General features: G+C 34.0%; 1 protein-coding gene and 1 pseudogene across 2 annotated transcripts in view; both read left to right on the top strand.

The window, feature by feature from the left end:
• The first annotated feature begins 488 nt into the window (after positions 1 to 488).
• LOC138327341 (trimethylamine monooxygenase-like) lies at positions 489 to 8,599 on the top strand (annotated as a pseudogene).
• Positions 8,600 to 14,846: 6,247 nt separating this feature from the next.
• The window catches only part of LOC138327340 (trimethylamine monooxygenase-like), a 48,496-nt gene continuing 47,451 nt past the window's right edge, over positions 14,847 to 15,891 (top strand). The window contains exon 1 of one of the 2 annotated variants that reach the window (XM_069273359.1): positions 14,847 to 15,809. The gene's annotated coding sequence lies outside the window, so the exon portion shown is untranslated. The remainder of the gene's footprint in view (positions 15,810 to 15,891) is intronic. The other variant, XM_069273358.1, reaches the window with a different exon arrangement.

The raw sequence follows: 15,891 nt of genomic DNA, 5'->3' as shown, positions 1-15,891 counted from the left end.
ATTACTGTAAAATAATCGATTACTCGAAAAAACATGAGAAAATTCATGTAAATTGTATTTTTTCATTTGATACCAAAATAAGTTTTTCCCGACAAAACGATATTTTTACTGTAAATGCTGTGTTCTGATAAGTCAATATTGAACGAAAATATGAAAACACTGGTATTTTCACCTAGGTGATAAATACAATATCTATTTACCATAAAATCTTACATTTCACTCTGAAAAAAATGATAATGAAATGTTCCATACTAGTAGTTTATTTTGATAGTAGATATACATTTTTCTGTCGATTGGTTGCAAAATTGCCATTCTTTACAGATGAAGTTTACATTTTGATTAATCTGATTAAAATACAGATCCTTATAATCTCTACATCTCTACATTTGATAAGAAGATCTGACAACATCCCATTAGGGGTCACGTTCTGGTGACCTTTGGAAATTGCCAATCAAATTTCTGATGTCAGAGTCATGCACAACATTATCATGAATGGAAACCAACGCGTGTGCCTTATTGGTGCAGGACCCGGTGGGATGTCATTCCTCTACCAAAATGAGAAGTTGAAAGCAGACGAGAAGAAATATGCGGATGTCGTCTGCTACGAAAAACAGTCCGACTGGAGAGGTCTGTGGAACTATACCTGGAGAACAGGTAAGTTTGGCATCATCGTCGTCATCATCGTCATCTTCATCGAAATGTTCAGGGTACGGAAGTAGCGAGTCATAAAATAGAATAAATAATCTGATGTAGACATTCACATAGTGATTGTTCTTGGTAAACAATTGAAGACTAATTTAGCTCAATTCCTACGCATTTGCGCTTAACTTTCATCTATGTTTCATTTTCATTTTATCCTTTTTATGTGAAATCTAACGCATGAGTGTTTGCGTTCATAACAAAAAAGTCATTTGCGGTGTGCTATAACTATTATTAGATTTAAAATCATTCTGAGAAAGAGATATTTTATTACATTCTACTGAATTAGTCTGGTGTTAGAGGTAGTAGCCCCTCTTTGGAATAGTGATATTGTGTACGTCAATATATCACTAAATAGGGGTACTTGATACAGAATTAAGTTGATAAAAAGTGTGTACGCATCGGGCCTAACCTTAGGTATAACTATAAACTCGTGGATCGTTGTGTTGCTTGTAAATATTGGCAAAAAATGTAAAAAAAGAAATCATTGGTCCACAGGGTAAGGTAATATAATAATGGAAAAGTTAAATTTAAATATATTAGTTGTACCATTGAAATACATATATGTTTTAACAGTACATGTATGTAGTCACAGTCCATGTCTGTAAATGTGGCCTAGCCTTAGGAACCTGTCGTCGTGTCGCGTAACATGTTGTCGAGACATTGATGAAAACTATTTAACCCAACAGTTACACATGACTATGATTTATCATGTCTGCTAATGATGTAACTTAGAATGACTCTGTGATTAACATTGATTTATAGATATTACTCAACACAAACATGTAGGGCTATTTAAAGGCAAGCAAACCATGCATAGAGTGTCAACTTCCCCCAGTACTCGACCATGAGTACTGGGTCACCTTCCCCCAGTACTCGACCATGGGTGCTGGGCCATACTTTGCCATGCGGAATAAAGTACTGAAACCACAACTCAGCATTTGACTTATACTCAACTTTACTCTACAACATCTACACCTCATCGACATAAACAGACACAAAGAAAAGAATACTTCACTGGCGCTGTGCAGAGAAAAACAACCTGGGTTTGGACACTTCGCGAAACTACTGCCACTAACGATCATTGGTTCACAGGTACGTGGATTTGTCTAAACTCTTTTAAAAGCAAACATTTGTACCACATATTTTCCTTGCACAAAATCATATTACTGTTTTACCATGGCTATTTCACCACTGAGAACCATACTTATTCTTAGTGTGAATTATTGTTAACATTATATACAATGTACATCTTATGAACTAAAACCAGTATGTAGATTTACTTTGAAGTACACACATAAAACGTACACAAAAACACAGACATGCACCACAGGGAGTTGACCACATAAATACATCTAACGCACACATATACATCAAAATAAACAACTCATCATAGTGTTATGGAAACGTTTGATACTATAAATTTATTAATAACCTTGCTAGTTATTTTTTTTACTACGATAAGTTACCACATTTAACATATTCACTGTTTTATAATTTTTATCACTGATACTACTATTTCTCTCCCGTGACATGTTCATGAATTAGGTCGATTGTTTTCATCATAAATTTAAGAGGTTCCTTAATGTTTATATACATATACTATTTTTCTATTACACAAATACACATTTTACATATTTTTACCTAATGGGAAGTTTTATCTCACGTGATTACTCACGGAGAAATATATGTCTTAGTAACTTTCCATTTATTATGTTAGGGGCAGAGTAGTGATGTGATTAAACACACACGTTAATTTGTAGTTGCTCTGATCCTCATATAACGTAATACGTACATTATACTTTTTATATACATAACAATTTTTCATACGACATAATACACATTATGATTATATTATTTATTTCATTATTGGAGGAAAGTATTACCTGATGCAATTGAATGCAAGGTTATATTTTTGATAGTTTTCTCCTGCATTATTCATTTTACACATATACAATATTTAAACTTATGGAACTTCCTTTGATGAGTGGTCATCTAGATTAAATCATGTCTGAGTTAAGCCGCAAGTACGTACGTCGGCCAGACGCTTTACTAATTACTTGTCATTTACCCTTTGGCAATAACATATCATGAACATGTCCTCGAGGTCGTAATTAGTACATATTAGCTGATACATAAGTACATAGGTTTTTTCCCTCAAGCATTCCAATCCAATCATATGCAAGGTTAAGCTAATCGAATCAATAAAGTAACATTGATTATATATATTTACTTACACATTTTTATGAAATTTTGCAGGTATAGGTATATTTTTCTCATACACAACAAAACATTTTACATTTTATCTAATACAATTCACAAAGTTACTTACTCAAAAAAAAAAAAAAAAGAAAAACACAGTGTTAAAAAAAAGAAATGTAAGGAAAGTAACTCATAAACTATACATGTATGCTATATTTTTGTTATGTTTTCATATAGTTTGCACATATTCAATATCTGTGTTTTTGCAACATAAAGAAATAAATATTGATTAATACGTAATAATTATCAATAAGTGTTGCATATATGAAATTGTTATAAGTATCAAATGTTATACCCGTAGACAAAAAGACAACTATATTGTTACATACGGTTATATTAATTTTAACGCTTGAAAGCGCGGTTTACATGTTTATTTTTATACTATTCACAACAGCAGTTAATATAGGCCAATAGAACACTACAAGTTCATGATAGTTTGTTTTGAATTAATTGTTTTCTTTAACACATTATAATATATATTCCTTTGGATATTTTTTTCTACCAGTTGAAATACAAACTAATTATTAGTTAAAATGTTACATGACAGGTCCCATTGTCTCTAAGCCAAATAAACAATCATAATACAACTATTTATTGATACGTATAAAGTTATTGAGTGATTAATTTATTATCTTTTATTCTTCAAAATAGTTTTTCTGTATTTCTGGTGATGTCATGGTATTATTAGTAATATATTTGTGTTTGGTACAATTATTTGCAAAGAAAAGAGTGAAAAGGCAAATCTATCAAAACTTGTCGCTCTTGATTCAAAAGTGAAAAATCTTCATCCAAGCCACAGAAAAATCATCTTTAGTACAGCCTCCAGTGATAGAAGAGGATATGCAGTAATCCAGTATACTTTGACTTTAAATTGTCTTCGTTGTGTATTGACTTGTTTGTGTATGCCGTATCATTTTATCATCAGAGTTCCATTTCTACATATCTTCATCGAAGAAAGTGTATTTTTTCAACAATACACTAAGATATATCTTCAACGAGGAAACTTTTTTTTTTCTACATCAATACCAACACATCAAACGTATTTTACATCTTCTGGATAGTCCCCCTGAAGTGATTCCTCACCAGGTTTTTATCGTAAATTAGGACTATGCCAGGCTATGTCAGAGTACAGAGATTGTGACGTGTTATTTCACGCACATTTTATATTATATATCTCTGTACTCGAAGACATGAGCATCAACATACCACGTCAACACATCAACATTCATCACTTACAGACTCAACGGATTTGGAAATACCTGATGCAGTCTAATGCCAGGGGAAACGTGTTATATTTTCATCTCCGAAGAGGATCCACAATCAACACTCAACTTATATTTAACATTTTTAAATGGAACTCTGACATTCATTATATATATTTTTCTCAGCCTTGTTGTGCGAGATTTCATCGTTGATTTCAAGATGGTTGTACATCGTTTTCAACACTCATTAACTTTCATCACGTGACGGCATATGATAAACATTTATATATCTGCGTTGGACATTTTTAAAGTTGTTTTTATATGTTGAGTACTGTGTTTTCATATTCTATGTGGAAGTCTACGTTTTTACATACTATAATTTGTTTGTTTTTTTGTTGCTCATATGAATTTCCCTTCAACATTTTTATCAGTATCAATTATTTCCATTTATGGATAAAATAATGGAAAAGTTAAATTTTTAGAAATGTAATGATCTATTATATCAAATTATTGCTAATTTGATCTAATTTATAACAATATGACGAATGTGATATAATAATGGAAAAGTTAAATTTAAATATATTAGTTGTACCATTGAAATACATATATGTTTTAACAGTACATGTATGTAGTCACAGTCCATGTCTGTACATGTGGCCTAGCCTTAGGGACCTGTCGTCGTGTCGCGTAACATGTTGTCGAGACATTGATGAAAGCTATTTAACCCAACAGTTACACATGACTATGATTTATCATGTCTGCTAATGATGTAACTTAGAATGACTCTGTGATTAACATTGATTTATAGATATTACTCAACACAAACATGTAGGGCTATTTAAAGGCAAGCAAACCATGCATAGAGTGTCAACTTCCCCCAGTACTCGACCATGAGTACTGGGTCACTCCCCCAGTACTCGACCATGAGTACTGGGCCATACTTTGCCATGCGGAATAAAGTACTGAAACCACAACTCAGCATTTGACTTATACCCAACTTTACTGTACAACATCTACACCTCATCGACATAAAGAGACACAAAGAATAAGAATACAGGGTAAGGACCTTTTTCTTATTTTTTTGTTGTTTACGAAACAAAACCAAAAAAAATAAAAATAAAATAAAGCATTCCTTATATTCACATTTCAACCGACTATGTTCCGATTAAATAAAACATTAAATAAAACATTTTTTCAACGTTATACGATTGATGTTACTAATCACGGAACAGCTGGCTCCAATTTGGCAGGAAATGTTGTCAAGTTCGGAAAGTAAACAAATTATAGTTCCACAATAATACTATCTTTTTCGTACCATTAACGCAATATTTCATAAACATTTTATTTTCTGAAATATAATTTTTGATTTGCATTACATTCAAATTGTTTATATTGAAGAATTAAAATGCAGAAACACGAGGCCAAATCTGATTCGCATCAATACTATTCTTGCGGATATTAGTGTTCCGGTGTACGAATTTTAGTGCGGCAGCCGACTGCATTTACTTTTAAGTGTAACCGATCACCCAGTTGGTAAGGTTATAAAGCAAAGAAAAAACGGAAATGTAAATATTTCTGCCTCAATCCCATTGTTTACTGTTTAGGTGAATTTCACGTGAAAAAATCACGTGAAATTCACGTGAAGAAATATTACCTGTGTAGCAGGTACAATGAGCGCATGTTGCAAATGGAGTCCACCCTATTCCGATCCCAGAGAAACAGTTAAAACTAAATTCTCTTAATTTGAACTTGTTGTATTTACGATATTTATTAATTTCCTCAAGAAAAGTAATCTGAATGTGAAATTTCTCCCGTGCAGGCATAGACGAGCATGGCGAAATATGTCAGGAGGCCAATATCGGGATCTCTGGTCCAATGGTCCAAAGGAGTGTCAGGAGTTCCCCGATTACACCTTTGAGGACCATTTTGGGAAGCCCACCCCCTGCTTCCCTCCAGGGCCTGTTCTATTCGACTACCTACAAGGTATTAACATTGAAGCTCTACACCGTGTTAACTAAGCCAGCTGACGTAGTCAGTGTTCATTTTGATTAAGCATTACAGTTGTCACCAGCTGATTCTTACGTCAAATAGAAAAGACGATATATACGAAGCGCAGATTTCTAGTTTAATCCCCATCATCTATTTTCTTGTTTTCTTTGTTTACACAGGGCGCTGGTCCACTTCAACACAATGGTGAAACACGTGACATACAACAAGACCACGGATTATTGGCCAATGACCAGGATCTTCCACCAGAGAGGTCCTCTCACGTCATCGTGGCTACCGGGCATTTCTCTTTCCCCAACGTTCCCTACTTTGAAGGAATAGAAACATTTCAAGGCAGAGTTCTTCACTCGCACTCGACTTCAGTTAAGCACGCGAGTTCAAAGGTAAGCGAATACTGATTGTCGGATCAAGATACTCGGCAGAAGATATTTCAATGCAGTGCAGGAAGATGGGATCAGATAAGGTGATCATCAGCTACCGTAGAAAACCCATGGGCTTTAAGTTTCCAGACGGAATCACAGAGCGCCCATTGTTGACAAAGGTAGATGGGAATACGATTCATTTCAACGACAGCGGAGTGGATGCCATCATTCTTTGCACCGGATACCTGTACCACTTCCAGTACCTGCCGGAGTCTCTCCGTCTCAAGACATCATTATCCGTGTACCCTGCAGGACTGTACAAAGGCACCTTATGGATGGTTGACGGTGACCACAAAGTCTTCTATCTCAGTATACAGGACCAGTACTATTCCCTCACCATGTTTGACGTCCAAGCCGAATGGACATGCGCGGTCATTTGTGGGCACAAGAAACTACCGGATAGAAAGGAAATGGAAATGGAATACCTCGGTCTTCACCGGAAACCCAGGGATCACCCACCACACGCCCTGATTCTCGGCTTACGACGACTCTTTGGAAACTTTTGTAAACCAGACATATAGCAAGAAGGGACACATGGACCTACAAAACAATGGAATGAACTATTATGGTTAATCACTCTATAATCGGATAAGCTTGTGTAGAGTTTTGTTCTGCTTGATTATGCAACTGAACTCTGACCCAAAGGATCATGACCGTCCTGTCAAACGTGCTTCATCCCATCGTCCTAAAATGGCGCTGACCGAGTGCTCTTATTTCTTTCCTTTTTAATATCTATGTCTCAGCTGTCACCTTTAAATTTCGTCTCAGCTTAGCCATTGAAATTCAGATAAGATTTTCATGATAAATATTAGTATGTTTTGGACTAATTTAATCTTTTACACCATTTGAGGTGAGACAGGAGAATATCAACCCGAGATAGATTCTAAGTTGTCAAATACGAGTCTTTGTCGATTTGAGTGTTTGACAGCTTAACATTTTTATCCAATGGTTGAGATCTCCTGCTTAACCCCAAAGAGGGTGAATATTTCTTTTTCTCCCATACTTCACAGGGATATCCCGTGGTTGCTAGGGAAAAGATATCTCTATCTTACACAGGGGAGTGTAAGACAGCTCACACGCGCTAGACAATAACGTGACGTCATCAATACATGCGGCGTAACTGCGGCGCGCATTGAAGATGACGTCATCAATTTTGACGCATAACGACGTTCCTGCGGTAATGTCGCGATGAAAAAGCTGGAAACCAAGTGGAAGTTCATTATTTTTCCTAGTAAGTATGGGAGAAAAAGAATCGAACATGGGTCTGTGAAGTGGACCCATGTAAGATTCTATTATTCTCCCATACTAAGGATATCCTGTGGTTGCTAGGGAAAAGATATCTCTTGTTATGTATGACACGAAATACATGTAGTTATTAGAAAAGGGAGATAACTCCTATAGCTATATTATCAATACATCCTAGTTAATATCATTAATTTAGGTTAAAGAACTTTCTAGAATATTATCATGTGTAAAGGTACATGTTTGTAAACATGTTGATTTAAAGTAGGGATCTAGAATGATCTATTTCCAGAAAGTTCTATGTGTATATTTGTTTACTGTTTTTAGTAAGATATTTCTAGAAGTAGAATGTTCTCCAATATTCTTGATTTAGGGTTCAGCTATATATACTCCAGCTGTCCAAGGCTAATCAGAACTGTAATGAGACCCGTAATTAGACATATCAAGAATTGTACAGCGCCATATAAGATTCTATTGGGAGAGCTATTGTGACTTTATCTATGAATTATTACAACACTTTGTGTGGATTTATTCATATTGCCTGGAACTTTACAAATCATCTGTGGACATTCATTTTCCTCGTGGATTTGTGATTATTGTTAATTTGAAACCTGGAAGGATCAAGGATTATACCAGGACATTCGCATACAGATAAGTAACATTTTAAATCATCGTATTACTCTTGTACCACCAACAATTACTTTAGATATTGTAAACCATCTCTATATAATATTGTATATATAATTAAATTGTGTTTTGAATTTAGCTGCTGGTTTCTCATTTCTGTTATTCTAGGTCATAACACTCTATCTTACACAGGGGGTGTTATACAGCTCCCACGCGCTAGACAATAACGTGACGTCATCAATACATGTGGCGTAGCTTCGGCGCGCATTGAGGATGACGTCATCAATTTTGACACATAATGGATATGTGATAATGGCTTGATAAAAAAGCTGGAAACCAAGTGGAATTTCATCATTTTTTCTATTAAGTATGGGAGAAAAAGAATCAAACATGGGTCTGTGAAGTGGACAGGGATATCTCAACCCTCGCGAAAGATTTTGGCCCTCAACCCTCGGCAAGCCCATGTAAAACTCTATTATTCTCTAACCCAACGTTCACCAAAGATCTCGTAAAGCTTGTCTTTACCCTAGAGTGAGACAGAAAAATCTCACACCGGTAAAATCGCGGATAGCCCTGTCCGGGCTAAAAGAATAATTGCTCTCATGCTTTCACAAGGCCATTCATATCAACAAAGTTGGTTACCATTTATGTCAACATGCTACAGACCTAATATTTAGTCTTTAGGTCTTCCAGAACTTCAGAAAAAGTCATTTAAAGATTTTAGATTTTAAGCCCCTTTGACCGTGAATATGGGTCAAGGGCATTCATTTTAACACACTTTGTAGGCATTTAAGTCAGCATTCTATAGGTCTAATATTAGGCATTTAGGCCTTCTAGAATTTCAGAAGAAGTCATTTGAAGATTTAAGGATTTTTTGTCCCCTGTGATCTTGAATGAAAGTCAAGGTCATTCATATTAACAAACTTGTTAGTTATTTATGTCAGCATGCTACAGGCCTAATATTAGGTCTCTAGGCCTTCCTGAATGTAACAAGAAGTCATTTGAAGATTTTTGAATTTTTGGCACATGTGATCTTGAATGAAAGTCAAGGTCATTCATATAAACAAACGTTGTATGCTTTTATGTCAGCATGCTACAGACCTAAGATCAGAGACACAGACCTAATATTAGGTCTCTGGGCGTAATCAAGATTTTAAAATATTCTCTTTCGAAAAATTGCGGTTTTGAACTTTGACCTTAATTTCCAACCGAAAGGTGACGTTTTACTGAAAATTGTTACGTCAATTATTTGCTCTATTTTTTATTCTTTATAACATATCCAAAACAGAAAGAAATTTGTCAAACCGTTAACGAGATATTGGTATAAATTTAAAACCGGAAGTGAGGTCATATCGGCCATATTGGATTTTTGACAAACGTAAAAATGCTGCTGTCACACCTTCAACGCATGCTCTACAAACGTGACACTTCATTGGTACACCTCTTATCATTGTGGAGATCCTTTGTATACAACTTTTTGTGCAGAAAAATAATAAAAAATAGTACAAAACAATATGTCTCAAGGTGAAAAGATCTATAAATCGCAAGGAAGACGAGAGCTGTGATATAGGATCGGAATAGTTTATTATGAAATTCAAGGGGTGGCAGAGCTAAACAGTACGTATGTGAGTGCTAGAAAATAAGCATCGTAAATAATGCATCTTTTATCAAAAGAATCATAAACAATAAAGTAGTTCATATGTTTTCAAACAGTGTCTTAACAAAGTTTTAATTGTGAGCACCACCGCGTGCTCTTATCGTCATCAGCAGTAAAATGGAAATCTGGGTTAATACAATAAAAAAATGTTTACTGAATCTAAAAGAAATAGGATATTGTAAATTCTATACCCTGCCTGTATCTCAGAGACACAGACCTAATATTAGATCTCTGGGCGTAATCAAGATTTTAAAATATTTTATTTCGAAAAATTGCGGTTTTGAACTTTGACCTTAATTTCCAACCGAAAGGTGACGTTTTACTGAAAATTGTTACGTCAATTATTTGCTCCATTTTTTATTCTTTATAACATATCCAAAACAGAAAGAAATTTATCAAACCGTTAACGAGATATTGATATAAATTTAAAACAGAAGTGAGGTCATATCGGCCATATTGGATTTTTGACAAACGTAAAAATGCTGCTGTCACATTCAACGCATGCTCTACAAACGTGACACTTCATTGGTACACCTCTTATCATTGTGGAGATCCTTTGTATACAACTTTTTGTGCAGAAAAATAATTTAAAAAAATAGTACAAAAACAATATGTCTCAAGGTGAAAAGATCTATAAATCGCAAGGAAGACGAGAGCTGTGATATAGGATCGGAATAGTTTATTATGAAATTCAAGGGGTGGCAGAGCTAAACAGTACGTATGTGAGTGTAGGAAAATAAGCATCGTAAATAATGCATCTTTTATCAAAAGAATCATAAACAATAAAGTAGTTCATATGTTTTCAAACAGTGTCTTAACAAAGTTTTAATTGTGAGCACCACCGCGTGCTCTTATCGTCATCAGCAGTAAAATGGAAATCTGGGTTAATACAATAAAAAAATGTTTACTGAATCTAAAAGAAATAGGATATTGTAAATTCTATACCCTGCCTGCAAGGAGACGTCCTATATTATGTAACACTTTGTGTAGATACATTATTCATTACTTACTCTGGCGGTGACATATGAGCATGTGTACAATATATAAACAACTTTAAAAACAGCTAGTCTCAACTGCTATTTCGGGATCGTAAAATGTAATCTCGGTCAACGCGGGCCGAATGCGAAATTACAGGAGCACATGAATAATTCATCACGTATAATAGTCGCTATGCATGTCATATCCACATTATCGTTAGATTCTGCGAGTATCAAACAAAACACACACAGATTGAAGCCTCTAAATTAATATTTACATCTAACGATTGTATCACTTCTCTAAAGTTGGCATAGCATTTGATATAAACTATACTTAAAATTTATACATATACCATAATTTCATCACGAATATTAAGAAATTTCTTTTCAACTTAAATACAACTCAGGTCAAATAGTATGTAAAACCACAGAGAAGTTCTGGCAGAAACACTAGTAAATTGATACGCATATTATCTATACGCATTGGGTTTGATATGCAAGTATACATGTACATTATGACACATATCATTTATTGGCTGCTTGTTTTATTTCAAAATGAATTATGAAATCGGTTAAATTGCAATGTAATACAACTTATAATGAGAATACAACAAATCTCTGATGCATCAAATCTGCCTAACATAAATAGTTACAAGCTAACCAATCATATATATTCATTCTTTTCACATACATGTATGCTTTAAACTGTCTTATTCAAAATGTATTTATGTATTAGAGTGATGACAGTAATGGAATCTACAATGTATGGCAAATCATCATGCAAAATGATTTAAAGCGAAGGGTATATTACTTAATCTGTGCATTCAATACATATATATATATTATTAGTTATCAATATATTGACAGCATGTAAATTCAGAAAAGTTGAAGTCACACTGTTTCTGCTGATGTCTCACCATTTTGAAGATACAACATAGTTTAAATTTTTGATCCTAGGAGGTATCAATATAGGAAGTTATTCAGGAACATATAAACTTTTAAAGATATGTGGACATTGATGATACTTGGATTTTTTTGTGGTTTGTGTATTTTTCCAAATTTAGAGATCAAATATTATTATTATGCACAAACTGTAATTAAGTTTTATACTTTCGGAAGTAAAATCAGTCAGTGATTCTATACGTATTTTCAAGGAAATATGTGTTAATCTGATATGGAGGGATTTATATTAAAAAATAACTGACCTCCCTTATCTACAATTAACTTGTCACTCAAGTATGGCCAATTGTTGAATATAGAAAAGTCACCTATAACTTTAATGACAATTTGGTGAACCAAAATGTTGGTCTCTTCATACCCGGAAATTTGTCTATCTATTTTCAATCTACATATATATTTGTCCATCTACAAACGTTGATTATTTTGATTTCATTATTTCTGCAATATATAATAAATCCTATTGTAGCTTACATGAAATCTTTATAAATATGTTAGCACATATTTAGATAGTTGAGTGTGATTTCAAGGTCAAATGTTATGGTTATTTGGCTAAAATGTCTTTCTCAATTTAGATTGTTTTTAGATGAGGCAAATTACAATGAAAATATAACAATATTAACAAACCTTAAATACAGGTCATAATTCATAATCCTTTAAAGATGCTCCACCGCCGACAGAGGATAAATGATGTTCTTCATTTGAACAATAACTGGTATTTAATCGTGTATATATATGTCTAATTAACACAAAAAATAATATAAAATAATTTATTTCGCCTTTTGTGCATGCGCAATCAGTACTTCATTCCAAATAGGATATAGTGACACGGAATTTTTTCGGGATGCAATTAATTATTTTTCATATTTTTAACTTGAAGTAAAATTAGAAGCTCAAACGTTTCAATGGCGATAATGGTGTAAAGTAAGTAACTTTTGTAGCTGAAGAAAAATACTAAATCGTCTGTTCCTGTTTTTGATAGTGAAAAAATTACCATTTGTCAGCGGTGGAGCATCTTTAAATAACATATTATCCAATAAAAAGAAGCCTCACTATGTAGACATCTAACATTTTACATACTTGGAGGAAGTTTTGTCAAATACACAAACTTGTCATTGATTCATTCAAGGTCACATGGGTCAAATAGTCTAAGATATTTTAAACAAATCGTACTAAAATACTCTTCCTTAGAGACTTGTCTTTGGACTTACATTTGTATAATGTATCGCCTCAAATTGAAAAAATCCATCTTCTTTTTCTTAAAGATCTTTTAAACATTAAGCAAACGGTCAATACTTCCATGGTGTACTTTGAAACTGGGAGATATCCATAATGAGATATTGGTTGAAAATTCTAAATACTAGTAACTGTATTTTAAAATCATGTTACGATGCAGTAGTTGAGTTGAATGTAAGAAAACCTAATTGCAAAGTTGATTGGGTTCATCATGTTAAACATGTGTTTGGACTAGGCAATATGTACTAAATGAAAATATTTTTTTTGCAACTGTATGCTCAACGTGTCCATGATGTATTCATTCAAGAATTACGCAGTGCCTTTGATGTTTCATCCAAATGTTATTTATATAAGCATATAGTTGATACCTTTTGTATCCAGTATTATTTAACTAAACCAATTAACCCTAGATTTAAAAAAAATATTAAGTAAATTCCGAATGCAAGGACACAGCCTTAATATAGAATCTGGGCGCTATTGTAACACTCCCAGGAGTCAAAGATTATGTACAGTTTGTGATAAGACTGATGTTGAAGACGAGGTTCATTTTATTTTACTTTGTCCTGCATATTCTGATTTAAGAAGGACTTATATCAGCAGAATTATTACCGAAATCCAAGTGTTTACAAGCTTATAGAATTGTTTTCGTGTGAAAGTGTTAAAGTTTTAAATAAATTGAGTAAATATTTGTTTCATGCTTCGGAAACAAGGAAAAAGTTCCTCTCTATGTAACGTTAAAACGAAAGTTGACTTAATTAACTGTACATTTATTTAACACCTTGCTATGTAATTATTGATTATTTATTTATCTTTTAAAGTGTTCTTAATGACACTCTATTTCGCTGCAATCCGCTTTAGCTCAATGGTGTATGAAATATAGATTTTATTATTTCATGACGTCACATATGTGGTGATGTCACAAATACATTCATTTTTTGTATTGTTCTTCCTTTATTAACATGTTTGTTATGAACTTACACGTCAATGGATTCTTTATATATCTATGTGTATGGGATTGTCCTCCGCCATCTTGTATATCATATGTGAATTTTGATTTTATATAATTATGTATATTGCTGCCTATACGCTGTATCGCATTTGGTTATAATAAAACTTGAAACTTGAATTTGTATAACATGCTGGAATGAATGCCTACAAACAGTGTTTAGATGAATAACCTTAACCTTAATTAAAGGTCAACTGGGTCAATTAGGCAAATACTTTCAACTGGCATCTTGTCATTAGCTACTAAGATGCCAAGCGACCTGATACAGTTAGTGAGTATTAGAACTATAGAAAATTTAATGCAAATTATAGAGCTTTTAAGTGTGTTCAAATATTCAAAGTCACAGTGGCCAAATAAGCTATTTCTAACAACCTCTGATGTTTACTTTCTCCCTATAAACGATATTATCTAAATTTGAGAAAAGTCTAGGATTATCAATTTCTTAAAGACCTTTTAAACAATATATTGACCAAACATTATTTGAATCTTTAATTAGTTGATAGGATAGACCGAAATTACCAGGTAGCAAATGACATATAACAAAAGGTTATTGGTGGGGACAGAAGGTAGAAGTCATGCTAAGCTTGGTACGAAGTATGTTTAGTATAACACAGCAGGAAAACTGAATTCAGTGTCAGTAAAGGTAAAGTGTTGCTGAGGAATATATTGTCATACAATTCATTTCAAAGACAAAGTTTAGAAAATATACAGCATGGCAGTCCAATTAAGAAACCTGATGTTATTATTGCCAGAATTGGCATGCATTAACACTTCCTTTTGGGACAAGATATTTAAAAACCATTTGAATGAACTTTCAGGAAGCATCTAAATCAAAATATCATACTGTTTCGAAATCGGGACCATTTCGTGTCTTTTTCATGAATTCTAATAACGCCTCCTCAGCACTTCCGCACTTTGATTCTATCTATCTATATAAATTGTTAACATTAATGTGCCATATCGTCAACTCCGGGAAGAGGGACACGTTATATATAAAATGGCCTTGATCCTAATACATAACAAGGCAGTAATATAGTGCTGAACATGCCAGTATACTGTACGTGCGTTCCATTTGCGGGTTCGTACCCGTCTGACTGGTCTGCTGTATCTCTAATGGAACGCGCTGTACCAGCCGAACCGAACCGGTACACTTGGTTCTTTTTTAAGCATACCACTTGGAGCCAAAATAACGACCCGGTGTATTGCATTTGTCATCGGGATTCCTTTGGATACCGCCATATTGTAAATCCCAAACGCGTTCCACTAGGCAATTCCGTATCAATTCAATACAACTGTTAGGAATCTGCAAAGGAAATGTATGTTCTGTTTTTGACCTGGAATATCCAGAACATGTCATGTGATATTTTAGCTGTGCTGTGCGTGCCCATGCAGCAGACGGAAAGTTACTATACCCCTTTTAGAATTTAGTTATATGTAGCGACAACAAGAATCATTTACAAAGGGACGATAGACCACGGACGGAAGGCGGACTGAATAACAAACTACCTGATTAAGGTGAGCAAAGTAACCGTAGTGGTCTTTTGTAATGCTACACCTGTGGACGGCATGTGTAGCTAAACCCTCCAAAAATCTTGTA

The sequence above is a fragment of the Argopecten irradians genome, chromosome 7 (genome assembly GCF_041381155.1).
Source record: "Argopecten irradians isolate NY chromosome 7, Ai_NY, whole genome shotgun sequence".
Taxonomy (NCBI): Eukaryota; Metazoa; Mollusca; class Bivalvia; order Pectinida; family Pectinidae; genus Argopecten; species Argopecten irradians.
The sequence above is the reverse complement of the archived record's forward strand: the minus strand, read 5'-3'. Positions and strand labels throughout refer to the sequence as shown.